This window comes from Saccostrea cucullata, unplaced genomic scaffold, assembly GCF_032062105.1.
Source record: "Saccostrea cucullata isolate Sc308-1 unplaced genomic scaffold, CSIRO_AGI_Scuc_v1 ctg14170, whole genome shotgun sequence".
Taxonomy (NCBI): Eukaryota; Metazoa; Mollusca; class Bivalvia; order Ostreida; family Ostreidae; genus Saccostrea; species Saccostrea cuccullata.
Window position 1 is genome coordinate 1 of NW_026919570.1, and position 15,688 is coordinate 15,688.

A 15,688-nucleotide genomic window follows, 5' to 3' on the forward strand; every position below is an offset into this window, starting at 1 on the left:
TCTCAATTCTAATAGTTATCATACAGACTGAAATTCAAAAAACTTTCAGTAACTTTATGATTGTATTAATTGTTATTTTTTTCTATTGAACTAAGAAGGCGGTATTTTTCTATTTTTTGAAGATCTCCTCCTTTCTTGTACTTTTCTACAGTAGACTGCCCAAGCATTCCATGGAATACTCTAGTTCTATTTCTCAATCGCTTCATGAAAAAGGCTACAGGACACGATTTGAATATTTAGAGTATACTATACCAGATATAAACACATAATAGACAAACTTAAAATATCTCAACTGAGACTATACATTTGACTTGGTAGGGCTTATTTGAAAAAACTCTCAAAATATAATTCTCTTATCTAATTTTTGAAGGATAATCATATTATTTGTATTCTACATGTATATATGTTTAGATATTTCAGGTGGATTGTTACATGCAGTAAATACATTATTGTTAGCTCACCTGAGCTGAAAGCTCAAGTGAGCTTTTCTGATCACATTTTGTCCGGCGTCCGTCTGTCTGTCCGTCTGTCTGTCTAGCTGTCTAGCTGTCCGTCTGTCTGTAAACTTTTCACATTTTTGACTTCTTCTCAAGAACCGCTGGGCCAATTTCAACCAAACTTGCCACAAAGTATCCTTGGGTGAAGGGGATTCAAGTTTGTTCAAATGAAGGGCCACGCTCTCATTCAAGGGGAGATAATTGGGAATTAATGAAAATTTGGTGGCATATTTTAAAAATCTTCTTCTCAAGAACCACTGTGCCAGGAAAGATGAAACTTATGGGGAAACATCCTCAGGTAGTGTAGATTCAAGTTTGTTCAAATCATGACCCCTGGGGGTAGGGCGGGGCCAAAATGGCCGACCAAAGTTTTACATAGAAATATATAGGAAAATTCTTTAAAAATCTTCTTCTCAAGAATGACAAAGCCATAATTCATCATATTTATATGGAATCATTCTCAGGTAGCGAAGATTCAAATTTGTTCAAATTGTGACCCCCGGGGGTAGGGCGGGGCCAAAATGGCCGACCAAAGTTTTACATTAAGAAATATATAGGAAAATTCTTTAAAAATCTTCTTCTCAAGAATGACAAAGCCATAATTCATCATATTTATATGGAAGCATGCTCAGGTAGTGTAGATTCAAGTTTGTTCAAATCATGACCCCCTGGGTAGGGTGGGGCCAAAATGGCCGACCAAAGTTTTACATAGAAATATATAGGAAAATTCTTTTAAAATCTTCTTCTCAAGAATGTCAAGGCCATAATTCATCATATTTATACGAAAGCATGCTCAGGTAGTGTAGATTCAAGTTTGTTCAAATCATACCCCGGGGATAGGGCGGGGCCAAAATGGCCGACCAAAGTTTTACATAGAAATATATAAGAAAATTCTTTAAAAATCTTCTTTAGATTTTTATGACAAAGCCATAATTCATCATATTTATATGGAAGCATGCTCAGGTAGTGTAGATTCAGGTTTGTTCAAATCATGACCCCCGGGGGTAGGGCATGGCCAAAATGGCCGACCAAAGTTTTACATAAATATAATACCAAAATTCTTTAAAATCTTCTTCTCAAGAATGACAAAGCCATAATTCATCATATTTATATGGACGCATCCTACGGTAGTGTAGATTCAGGTTTGTTCAAATCATGACCCCCAGGGGTAGGGCGGGGCCAAAATGGGCGACCAAAGTTTTACATAGAAATATATAGGAAAATTATTTAAAAATCCTCTTCTCAAGAATGACAAAGCCATAATTCATCATATTTATATGGAAGCATGCTCAGGTAGTGTAGATTCAAGTTTGTTCAAATCATGACCCCCGGGGATAGGGCGGGGCCAAAATGGCCGACCAAAGTTTTACATAGAAATATATAGGAAAATTCTTTAAAATCTTCTTCTCAAGAATGACAAAGCCATCAATTCATCATATTTATATGGAAGCATGCTCAGGTAGTGTAGATTCAAAGTTTTTCAAATCATGACCCCCCAGGGGTAGGGCGGGGCCAAAATGGCCGACCAAAGTTTTTAAAGATATACAGTCAATTCTTGAATTATCGCCATTTGATTCATCGCCATTTTCGCAATACCGCCATGATTTCCCAAGAACGTTTTTCCTGCTATATAAAATTCTCTTTATAACGCCAAATTCGCATACCGCCATCCGCCACACTGTTTTCACAACAAACAATCATTTTTCAGTGTCAATTGTCTCGATATACCGCCACAGGTGCATGTGGTCAGTGAAGCGCGGGTAATCGGTTGACGCTATCCCTGTTGTAAAGCATGCAAACGCAGAAAAGGTACATGCAATTAAGTAATTAAACAACAAATAAATAAACAATAATTAGGTCTTTCCACCTTTCTGTGGAAAGACCTATTGAAATTCTTCTGTTTATTATTCTTTTTTATTAGGTCTTTCCACCTTTCTGTGGAAAGACCTCTTGAAATGCTTCTGTTTTTTATTTTATTTCTCACCTTATGTTTTGACACCGTGAAAGACTTATCGAAAAACTTTATAGTTCATGATACTGGATATTAAAAGTTATTCCGAAAAACGACCCCCTATGTTAGAACTTTTGACCCCTTTCGAAGTTATTGCCCCTTCGCAAGAAATGTCTGTTATCCCTACTTCTCCAGAACCGTAAACCGCAGAGATTCCAGACCTAAATTAATGTTTACGACTAATTTAGTAGACTCTCCAATCAAACATTGCGAAAGGATTCGTAAGCTCTTATAACAAATTATTGCCCCTGAATGTTTGCAATGTTTACGAATATCAAGAACTTTTCTAAAACGACAAGGCGTATAGACATGGGACCAACTGCAAAAGATTCATTGACCTTTGACCTTAAAATCTAGGTCAAGGTCAAAGGTCAAGGTCATTCAAAATATGTAAAATTAAGCATTTTTAATAGCTCTTTTGTTCTTAACCAAATTCTAAACATCTTTGCATCTTCAATATGTACTCTTAAAACCATTTCAGAGATTTCATTCTTGTCCCCTAAGATTGACCCCTCTAAAAGTTAGTGCCCCCTTCAGTGTAAACCCTTGTTATCGCTACTCCTCCGAAACCGTAAACCGTAGAGGTACAAAACCTTCAACAATGTCTGCTACTAATTTAGAACACTTCTCATTCCATTAGTGCAAAAGAATTCGTAAACCATTTTAAGTAGTTATTGCCCCTGCTAGTTGATGATGTTTACGAAGAACTAAAAACTCTTAACGACAAGTCGTAAAGACATGGGCCCAACTGCATGAGATCTTTTGACCTTTGACCTTGAAGAATAGGTCAAGGTCAAAGGTCAGGGTCATTGGAATACTAGAGAAATTGTCGATTAAGCTATTTTAAAAAAAATCCAAATGACCTTGACCTTGATATTTGACCTTGACCTTTGACCTTGACCCTTAACTCAAAAAGTAATAAAGAAATATTCATTACCTTTATTAGATTCATCTTCAAGTGTTAATCTCAAGTTTATCTTTCACTCTTTCTTTTTTTTTATGGATGACCTTGACCTTTGACCTTGATAAATGACCTTGACCTTTGACCACCTATTGACCCAAAGGTCACAATCAAGCTTAAGGTCGTTGAGGTATTTGCAACCCTTACTCTTACAAATGCTTATAACCCCCCCCCCCTTCCTTTCTTAAAAAAAAAAAATCAACAGCAGCATAGAAAAAATGTCTAAAAGTCTAACGATACGATATATCGACATAAGATTCGGAGTAAAAGCAAGAAGAGACCTTAAAGAAAGTGTCCTGAGAGTTTTAAGGTGAGTCTCTGAAAAATAATGACATACTAGTGAAAATCGGCAAAATCTGCATTTTTTTTTCTGTCTGAAATTTAGTTATTGCTGAGCATAAAAATTAATTAAAGCCCCTATTGGCTATTTCTGCAATTTTTGTTAATATCATTCGATTCTCCTGCTCTATTACGACATTTTAATACCAAGTATTCTTGCTTTCTTTAGTGTATGGAATTTATTTCAATTTTATTTGGATTTAATATTAATTGAATGAATCTTGATTTCATTTGAAATTTGATTTTTTTTTTCTAGAATAACATAATCCCAAGAAATAGCGACTTTCAGCCTAGTAAAAAGAAATACACGTTTCTTCCCTGTGTTTCCCATCTAGAATTACATGTTTGGAATTTTATTTATGCTACTTACATTGAATTTCTTGCCTATTTCGGTAAGGAATGTTAAAACCCGAACCCGATTCTCTGTTCTCCTTTTCCATAAATACAAACTGCCTTGCATCTCTCGCTTATGTTTTTCACATGCTCTTAAATAATTTATCGCCATCCATTTCAAACATAAACAACTCAAATCGGATATTTTCAAACATTTCTTTAATACATGTATAATGCACATATGATGCAGGTACACATGGGACATTTCACGACGTTTTCACTTACGCTTCCGTCTTGATGCGCAGATCAAATGCATGTTATTCATATTAATAGGTATATCATAATTTTAATCAGACCCTACCCCTTACATCTTAACTCGAAAACAATCTCATTCAAGCTCATATATACACCTAGGAGCGTGTTACAGTGTTTTTAACGTGCTCTCTTTTCGTAGTGAATGAATCCGTGGTTATCCCCGAGTCGACTCGTCTGTTTACGGTATATTCATAACAACTGCGAGCCCGATCTAAAATCCTAGTACAGAAATGAGAATTTTGCTGTTTTATTTATTTTCTTGCTTTTTTTCTACTTTTTTCAGCCCAAATGATATTGAAACACTTAAAAAGGTGGAAAGACGTCTTATTGTTCTCTGAACAATTAGTTTACTAGTTTTTTTTATTATTTTTCCGCTGCAAGTTTTTTTGTTTGAAGATATATCGAAAAGATTTATAGTCCATAAGAATGTACTCCTTAAAAGATTATTGCAGTTGACCCTGCGTAAATGAACCTTGACCGCTTTCGAAGTTATTGCCCCTTTCGCAAGAAATGCTTGTTATCGCTACTCCTCAGAAACCGTAAACCACAGAGGTATGAAACCTTTACAAATGTCTTCGACTAATAAAGGGGATTCTTCAATCTATTCATTGCTAAAGCATTCGGTGACCCCTTCAATGAGTTATTGCCCCTGAAACTTTTTGAATTTTACAAATAATTAAAAATTTTCAAAACGAGAAGTCATAGAGACATAGGACCAAGTGCATAAGAATCAGTGACCTATGACCTTTAAACTTATGCAAAGGTCAAAGGTCAAGGTCATTCCAAAAATGAGAAAATAAGCTCTTTTTATATCTCTTTTGTCTTTTAATATATACAAACAGTCTTTGCATCAATAATATGTACTCTTAGATCTATTTCAAAGATTTCATTCTTGTCCCCTAACATTGACCCTATTGAAAGTTATTGCCCCTTATACGAAAAACCGTGTTTTCGCCACTACTTCAAAACCGTACACCGTAGAGACACCAAATCTTCACTAATGTGTTCAGGGTCTTTAGCCCTAAATTCACTGTATAAATGCGAAAGGATCTGATGACCCCTTATATGAGTTATTGCCCTTTAACTTCTTTGTACTTAGTATAAATCCTTATAACTTGAAAACTATAAGTCGTAGAAGCATGAGGTCAATTGCATTTTGACCCTTGACCTTTGACCTTGAAAAATTTTTCAAGGTCAAAGGTCAAGGTCATTTCCATGTTTTTTATTTTCATTTTTTCTATCTTTTTAGCCAATTTTGGTTTCTTATTCATGGAATTTAATTTTAAGGAGTAAAATATAAAACAAATTTGAAAAATTCAAAGAAGGTGGAAAGACCTCTTATTGTTCTGTGAACAATAAGTTTCCTAGTTTTAACATGAACTGTTATAACAACTTTGTTTTCTGTTTAATATAATCATTTAGTCAGAGCTTCGCCAGGAAAGCGGTCGTTGTCAAAGTAAGCCGATAACGATATTATTTTGATGAACTCTGCTTTAAACAGTGCAAAGTTTGCTGGAAAAAATAATTATACGATATAAATTGTGAACGTTCCATTAACAATGATACCATAAACAATGAATATATTCAAGAATTCATTTTATTTACTATCGGCAATATATCATGACAATCGACCCAGTATGTTTTTTTTTTCAATATCGGACGTGCAGATTTACATTCATATACAAATACTTGTCTTTATTTCATAACTGCACATTTTGTTTTAAATAGCGAAATTTTTACATTAAAAAGATTACTTGAAGTATTTTCAATCAGAAATATGTTTTTATATATATGAACATGTAATATTAAGAATAGAAACGCTAAATGGTATTTCTAAGAACGATAACTCTGCTTCTTGTTCTCTAAAAGATGGGAAATTCAATTCATCGCCAAATTCGTTATACTGCCATGATTTCTAAATTACAAAAGGTGGCGGTTTATCGAGAATTAACTGTATATAGGAAAATTCTTTAAAAATCATTTTCTAAAAAATAGCAAATCCATGATTGGTCATGGGACTACTTGATTTAAACTTTACAGTAAAAAACCATTTTCTACTTTTCCTACTTTTAGTGCTCAGGTGAGCGATGTGGCCCATGGGCCTCTTGTTTAATTAATGATAATTGGATAGAGTTATAATTAAGGTTGATCATAACATTGTATTTTGGAATAAATTAAAGCTTGGAAGGAGGAATTGGGGGGTGCATGCTCCTATAATATAAATTGAAGATAAAATAGATAGAATTCAGATGAAGAGGTACACAGATGGCAAGTATATTAGAATAATGGACTTCAGATGTTTTGTTTTTTTTTAATTCAGATGTTTTACTTCACACCATTTGCTATAAAAGATTGATTGATCAGTCAGTATTTCTTTTTTCTACATCCATCTATAACTTCAGAAAAAGAGTAGATATAAAACTTGTAAGACCCTGAGAGTTGAGACTTTTCATATACACAGTTTATGTTATTTTCTTCTCGATTGTGAAAACATACAGAGACAGCTTTTTTTTCTTCATGTGTATATTAATTTCATGATTCATCAAATTAATGTAGAGATATAATTGTAATGAAAGAGAATTGTCATCTCATATCATTATTCACAATTTTACATTTCCTCAGTACAAAACATTAAGGAAAAGTTTTCATGTAAACAGGTCTTAAGCTAACTTACTGAAATCAAAAGTACATGTAAAACCAAACAAAAAATCAGATACACCATTCCATGCCAGTACCCTTAAGAGAAATACCATTGCATGTAGAGGAAATGAAGCTAAAGTTTTTGATGTTTATGTACAGAAGTTTGAGTATAAGCATATATTCACTATAATGGCTAGCTGTTTAAAATTAAACAAACACAGGGGGGAAAGAAATTAAAACTTACCAGAGGACTCTAGTTTATAAAATGATATGAAAATTATATTGGTTTTGACTTCATTTTTTATAACGTACTGTAGAAAATTAAAGCACAAAAACTTATCTTTATACATTTTAAAATATCACAAAAATTAAACATTTGGAGCCCTCTGCATAAAATCAAAATAAAGGCAATTAATTAAATACTATCTGGATTCTGATGAGGTTAGTGTAAAAAAAATATTCTACAGTTAGCCAAGGATCTGCGCAGCACAGTTAAGGTTACAAAAAGGAGGCGGAGCCTAATTTGTACGGGAAAACTTGACTATGACATCATACACAGTATACGTCATACAACATTTCTTTAAAATACCACAAAATGAGTCTATCTGGTAATTTAACTAGTAAGAAATCATCAAACTACTTAAAAACGTACTACAGCGTGTTGTTTTGTCGCTAGTTAAATCCCACATAACAAGTTATAAACAAGTCACTGATCGCAAAACACTTGTCAATATGACGTCATTTCTTACAACGTGACGTAGTTTGTATGCAGTGAGAGACAGATTAAGTAATATTTTCTCAACAAAATATGTTTTCTCTAATTAAATAGAATATAGTTTTCAGATATTCTATGGGACAATAACTTGAATTTGATGTCTTCTTCGCTATTTTATTAATATATATTCTGTACATTACGTATTTAATTGACACTGCCGTATATTTGTATGCAAGTAAATCGGAGGGTAATGTGGGGGGTCTTAATAAATCGATCTAGTGCAAGGGCATACACTCTGTGGATCAAAGTAATTTTTTGCATTTCAACTAAAGATCTATTAAGGTATCTGAAAAGTGCCGCGATCCTGATGAAATCTTAAAAACAAATTAATTATATCAATATTTCATGCCGCTGACCAGCAAAAAATATAGCATTCGGTCATACAAGTATAATTTTAACAATGAAATTGCAGAATTTAGACAGGATCGCAGCACTTTCTAGAAACTACAATGCTTTTTGAAAATACTTATATACTAAACTTGGATATTTAACTTGGTTATGCCCTTGCACTAGTGATATTTATATGTAACATCAATACTTCAAGTCAATGTGCTAAAATCGCGTGACTGCCGCATCACGTGACTAGTCTAAATACAAAATATAATTGTCCTCGATATGTAGTTATTAATCATAATTATAATTATCCGATATAAATAATGTACCAAAAATAGTCGCCATCCCGATTACGAATACATTTTTAAATACAAATTTTAGCCGATATTTCCATTGCGCACCTTAACTGTACTGCGTGCTTTTTCCCCATCTTCATTACAAGTTATTTTTATTGACTTAAAGCATATGATATCACAGCATCTACAGCAAAAACAGATGAGAGATGCTATACCAGTCAAAAACTTTTAAATTACAATGCATACATATAGCTCACTTAAAATTGTATGGTGGAATTATATAAACAAGCATTTTGGCCTGATCGAGTGAGAGTCGAATGCAATCAACCTATGCAAAAGGTCACAAGATTAAAGTGATGAACAGTGTAACAACACATTTAAATCATGACAGTGATTATATCCTACCTTTAAAGCAGTTGTAGCCCTTTGTCTTGATGACATTGAATATATACTGTCTGCTGCATGGAGAAAACAGCTGAAAGACAAATACGAATGTATACACTTAATAGGCCAACTTTGGAAAAATGTTTATTTTCCTTCTCCCATCTTGATCTGAAAATGTTGGGTCGGTAGGTACAGTATCGATGAGAAAATTCTTTTCTCTGAAAATTTCAATTTCAATACTTATTTTTTTATACTATTTTCAAGACTACATACTAGTACCAAAAAAAATTTGTTCCCTGGAAGTTAAAAAGAAAAGCCTGCAGGCTAGAATTTATCATCAAATCAAGCCACATTCAAGTATCAGCCTTATTTAACACAACTGGTTGTAGGATAAAAGGCAACATTATGATTGACATTATATAAATGGTGCCTGTTTTGGAGGGTAACATTTGAAATTGACACCCCAAGGAAAACCATTGTCAACCGACGCGTCAGCGGAGGTTGACAATGGTTTTCCGAGGGGTGTCAATTTCAAATGTTACCCTCCAAAACAGGCACCATTTATTTTATTATACTGAATGTCTTATTGATTTAGGACGTCAGCAAAAAAAAAAAACGTCGATCGTCTTTACGTTCATGTATAGAAAGCTTTCACACTCACCTGTTTGTTTGATACTCGAATTAGAGTCATTTATCATATAAAGTTTCGTTATTTCTGGCTCGCAAGCATGTTTCCTACACTCGCAAGCAACTATTGTCTGTCGTTTGTTGTTTTCAAGTTAGCTATATCGGACGCAAGCTTTTCTTGACGTCAAGTTAATTCCGGTTCTTTCAAATGCGCAACTGACGTTTAGAGAATTCTACAGTGAACCGTACGCGCATAATTTCCACGCATGTGGCATTACCGTTGTGTTACCCATTGTCACGTGTGTTGCTAAGGCTCAGGGTAATCGAACGGATTGTTAACTGCGTCTAAACCAATCAGATTTTAGTATTTAACATGAAAGTATAATAAAATAAATTACCATTAGTCTAGACTGACCTGATTATTTTTTTCGTACCCCGAGACCGCGGAGGGATACATGATGTACCGGCCCCCAGATGAGGTGGACGGGGCACAAGAATCGGTATCTGGGTCATGCTCACTGCCCCAGTTATGACCTGGAAATATGATAGGCAATACCATGCAAACATCAATGACGATCTTGTAATAATTATTTTTAAAACAAGGAATTTAGAGAACTTGAACTTTGATATGCACTAAGAATCAAATTATTTTTTAAGTCTTAAATCTAAGACTTATATTTATTTTGAAGAGAGGAGAGAGAGAGAGTAAATTTACTTACCCAACTCTGAAAAATCAGGAGAGAAAGAAATTAATGATGGTCAGTTGACACCATGTATTTGTAACAATTTGATAAATTAACATCTGAATTCATTATTTTTGAGATGAAAAATTATTTATTATCAGATGTGGGAGATTTTCGGGTAAATTTGGATGCACTTATTTACATGTATGTACATTAATTTGCAGTACTTAACCATACTTTACCCCTGAGAAGCCATAACATGTATATATGTATATAGAACTGTCATTACTAAATTGTTCTACATTTTTGTAATTTGTGTATGCAAATTTAATTACAGATATAAGCAAATTTTATTGACCTTATAAATTAAGAAGATAAAATGAATATCATAAATTAGAAGAAAGAAAGAATGCCTTTAACTATTCTATAAATGTAGTCCCTGTTTAAACAAACGCTGAACTGACCGTGAGCTGTAGTAATGGTGGCCTGATGAACCAGGGCCTGACTTCCATCAGGATTTCTGTACGTACTCAGCCCAGTGTTGGCGGCCATTCTCCTATTGTCCTTCCACGCCACTGTGGGGGAAAATAAACGATGTTTCTCTTATACTTTTTAAATATTGGAGAATTTAGCGAGAGGAGCTCACAGAGGTTAATAAAACAAAATACACAAAATCCAGGCAAATAAAGCCACACTGATGATCGAATAAAATTACAAAAATTACTGATGATTTTAAAAGCAATATTTAAAATGAATCTAATGCACAACAAATTAACAATGAAACTGAAGTATTGGTTGGTAATGAAGAGAAGAATCTAAAAGTATACTTTGCAAAATGTTTTTCAACATTATGCCAATCATGCCCAATTGATTTCTTAATGCAGATGACATGCATGTTAATTGTGAAAATTATATTGTTTAATTGTAAAGTAGAATTTATGAAAGACAACAAAATCATTTTTTAACATGTTTAAATTGGTTATACACATGTACAGTAGTTATGAAATGAACAATGTTAAATGTAAAATGAAAAAAAAACCACAGTTGGACAACTACACACATATATTGGAAATTTGTTTTAGTTCAATCAGGATATTTTAGATAAATGAATTGGACATCAGACATGGCTTATACAAGTCCTCTTTAAGGGGGATGTATGGCCACCTTTAGTGCAGTGAGAACAAAATGTAAACATTTCTTCAAATAGCTAAAATACATTATGTTTTGATCAAATTTTAGGTCTTTATGATAAAGATACAATAAATATGCATAACTGAATGCATGTTGTGCATATATAATCTATGCTTTTGCAGAAAAATGCTTTTGCCGCGCTCCTTAGAACTGCGCAGCTACAGAATTCAGCAAAGCCTTAAAAAATCCCCAAAAATACACCAACTGTGCATTAATGTTCTCTCTACAACCATTTGTTGAGAAAATGTCTAAATTTTGCACTTTTAAATGATAATTTCAAGTTCAAAACAATGTATTGTTGTCTTCAAAAAGAGTGTAAAGAACCATGAACGTAGTTCATGGATAGCAGCACGTGGTCTATTTTTAGCACATAATTTTGTTTTCCAGACCTCTTCTTAATATGGAGGGACATAACAATCTTTAAATGTAGAAGAGAATTACAGTTGCAAAATATTTCAAATGATATGAACACTTTTAATAGAGGATATGCAGTGTTAAAGTGTTTCTTGAAGTAATTTATTTAGTATTATTATCGAACAGTTGTTAAATAGTGTACGTATTGATATGAAAAAAAATCTTAAACTCTTTGACATTCCAGGTAAGGAAAAATGAGCACCATCAAAGTTAATCAAAGTACTCAAAGGTACAGAGAGCCGGGCTCATTTACAGAGTAGAATGAATTTTTTACATGAATCACGTTTATATTCTGATGAAAAAATTATTTTAAAACTATCAATATAAATGATAAGACACTGACAGTGAGTTTTTCAATCCTAATACCACGGTCCCATTTTGTCAGAATCAGAATTAATCTGGTACCGCAGCTGAATGTAAACAAACAGGCCAGTCTGGTTTTACCTCGTATGTGTAAAGAACTACGATAACACTGATTATTAAAAATCCTTACGCTAATGAACTATGTTCTTTGACTTAGGACTGAAGTCATTACTAGTCTACTAATATTTATTTATATAGATAAAACTTTGTTTAATTTTTGTTGCTTTACTGAGCGTTTGTATTATCTCAAAAGCGGTGGAGAGAAAGAACTATATTTTTGCACGTAACTTTAAAATGGCGACTATGGGGTTGACTTCCTGCCTTCAACAGGATCACATAAGCCGGCAATTGCTCTTTGAGCAATAAGCCCGGCTAAAAATTAAGAGTTTGTAAGTTTGCCACAGATAACTTATAATATCTATCAAAAGTTTAATTATCACTATTAAAAACAAAGAAAACACACACATAAAATCGATATGAATGACCTTGTTTTAGTACCTACTAGTACGAGGGGTGATCAAAAAGTTCGCGAACTATCTCTATACATGTGTATCTACGAAACCACAATTCAGATTAGAAACAAATTTGGTGCACACATAGCCAACCACAAGTTCTATAAATAGCATATGCTGAATAAAGTTTTGCTCACAATGTGAAAATGACGTCATTATGCAGGTCACTTGTGACGAAAAATGGTTGTCTCAGTGTGGAACTCATTCAACAAACGACTAAAATATTTATGGTATATCTTAAAAATGCCTTTGAAGTAGCGTATAAGAATTTGCTCACAGTTTATCGTTTTGAACATATTTTTATTGACAATATGTCAAAGGGATTGGACACAAGTTCTAACAATAGATAGTCCTCATTAAAACAGTTTATTAAGACAAATGACTTCCTATAAATTCATTCAATGATTGGATAGATCATTTTAGTGAAGGAAGGCAGATGCATGGTTAAATATGATACTTGTTATGTTGCCCGGTGAAAGCAAGTTTGAAAAGGGATGTGTTTTTAATTAAGCAATATGCTATCAAAGACCTCTAATTTATACTTTAAAAAATACTTGAATATTTCAACAATAATATAACTATCAAATACCTAAGATATTGTTTACTTTTTGATCACCCCTCGTATACTCTGTCAAATAAACATTTACAATTTTCATTACAGCGGAGCAACATTTGAAAAGGAATGAAATCATTCAGAGTGGGTTAGAAGATTTAATAAATAAAAAAAATTTTTTTCTATTTGCACATTTTGTCAAAATAACAATTTTACAAGAGTAAAGAAAAAAAATCAACATAATTAAATATTTTATACCATCTTTAAAATGACGTTTGGTGGTCCTCCCAACTCGGGGAAAAATTATTGGGTCGGTATTTATAGGTGAGAAAAAAATTCCTTAAAATTTAAACATTTGTTGACAGAAGTAAAACAAATACCGTGTAATGGGATGTAAAAAAATGAGTCGGGCCATTTCTAGGCAGTAGATCGGGAGAGAGGGCAGCCAAAAATTTTTTATAACAAATGGTCTTATAAGGCTAGTACATGTTCCATCACATACAATGTACTTAGTAATGCAAACTTTTTGAATCTTTGGCACTATTTTGAAAAACAAGCATAAGATTTTCGGGGGGGGGGGGGGGGGGGTAGCCTCTCACTTTTTGTGCAATGATAGACATAGCATATGCAATGGACCTTTCTTTGCAAACATTGTGCTTGCTTCTAAATTTCAAAGAAACAACTCAATATATTTTATCAAGCTTCGTATGTTCAATGAGCGAGAGCTTACAACGTTGTTTACATAATGAGACATGATGCGTTTTTATGTCCAAACATTACTCCATACAATGTGTGGGTCATTGCAAACAATCAAGCTATTTATGTGAGGTGCCTGAAGGAAATCTTATAACTGCCTATTTTTTCTATCTAATTGCTAAACAAAATAGACATATGTACCAACTTTTCGAATGTAAGACATGTAATAACACTTTGTTTTTCATGCACCGCATATTGTTTAACATTTTCAAATTAAATGCTAAGCATCCTCCTTGCAGTGGCCCATTTGAAAATAACTTCTATCGCCACAGAAAAAAGACCCGACGTAAACACATATGTTTAGGACATTTTTATCTTTTTTCTTGAGTTTTAAAGAAACCAACAAATTATCAAGACTTGTTCCATGAAAAATTTAATATAATCATGGTAATAAACGCATCTATCCACAGCAGATATATGCACATGCCAACCACGTGCTCAGTGGAATAATATTAACGAGGAAACTCGAGCTGTAAATAGAAAAGCTTTTCCCGATTTGCTGGAGTGGGGATAAAATATCGTTTTTTTATTAATCAGACGATGCGATGCAACAAATAAAAGTAGCAAGTAATATAACCTAATGATTATTACTTAGTAATTTCTTGTCTTGATGTTATTATGGTCGCATTTATCCTAAAATCAATGTTATTCGAACTCTGTGTGACAGAGGAATGGCGGACGAAATAAACACATGGCCTCAGGAAGACACCCATGTGAAAAATCAAATTTTCAAGAATTATGGATAATGACAAGAAAAAAGCGAAACAAATGGTTGTAGCCATATTATCAATGAATCAAACTAACACCATTTTCAATGCATTTTTCATCTCGTGAATGCTGTAGCTGCGCAGTTCTAACATGATTAATTTCCTCCTAATTAAAACAAAATAAACTTAATTATTTACTAATTTTGGTCTCTAATAGTAGGTAATTAGTGTATTAGCACTTTGAGTAACTTTGGGCTAGTTTAGTAGAGTATTAAGCGCATTCTTGGTATTTCTTATTTTACACCAGCTAGACTAGATCCAATTTGGCTTGTACATCCCCCTTAAATTGGAAATCTGTTTACAAAACTAATAAGGATTTATGTAGAGAGGAATTAAAAGACAACACTTGCATGTCTAAAAGTTGTAAATATATTACATGTACCTCATGAGTGCTCACGTTAGGAGAAATTACTTAAGGATTATCTATACACTGGTAAGAGAGGTAACTCTTACTGGGTTAAATGTCACTGACAGGTTTAGATGTTTTAATTTTTTTTTTTTTGGAGGGGGGAGGGTGTAAAATTTTACCTCCACAAGCTAATGATATACTCCAGTGTTTGTTTGTATTAAGGGAGCAAATGGGTAATAAACCTTAAACACAACTGATCTTTAGATTTCGGGCCAAGCATTTCATTTCTTATGTTCCAATTTCTTGAAGATGGGATCACAAAATAAGACACAAAAAGGATTTGGAATAGATTGTGATGCCTTTTTTAAAAAAAATTAAGAGGAGTGGGGAAGTTGGGGAAGGGGGGGGGGGGTAAAAAGGAGATACTACTAACCAAACATAAAGACTGATTACTGATAATATATACAACAACCAACTATAAAGATGGAGTCATTTGTTAGTAAGATTTTCAATCCACTGTCTAGTACATAAGTATCATCATGCAGTGCCCCATTAGGGTTTACTTCTGGAGTATTACGTGTATTTTATC

The 15,688-nt window shown here is 33.4% G+C and overlaps 1 long non-coding RNA gene across 1 annotated transcript; it reads right to left on the bottom strand.

Moving 5' to 3' along the window:
- Positions 1–7,183: 7,183 nt before the first annotated feature.
- LOC134233685 (uncharacterized) lies at positions 7,184–10,046 on the bottom strand. Its single transcript, XR_009985045.1, has 3 exons — positions 9,927–10,046; positions 8,906–8,975; positions 7,184–7,349 (listed from the first exon to the last, which is right to left on the bottom strand). It is a non-coding gene; the product is annotated as an uncharacterized LOC134233685 (long non-coding RNA).
- Between the last annotated feature and the right edge of the window lie 5,642 nt (positions 10,047–15,688).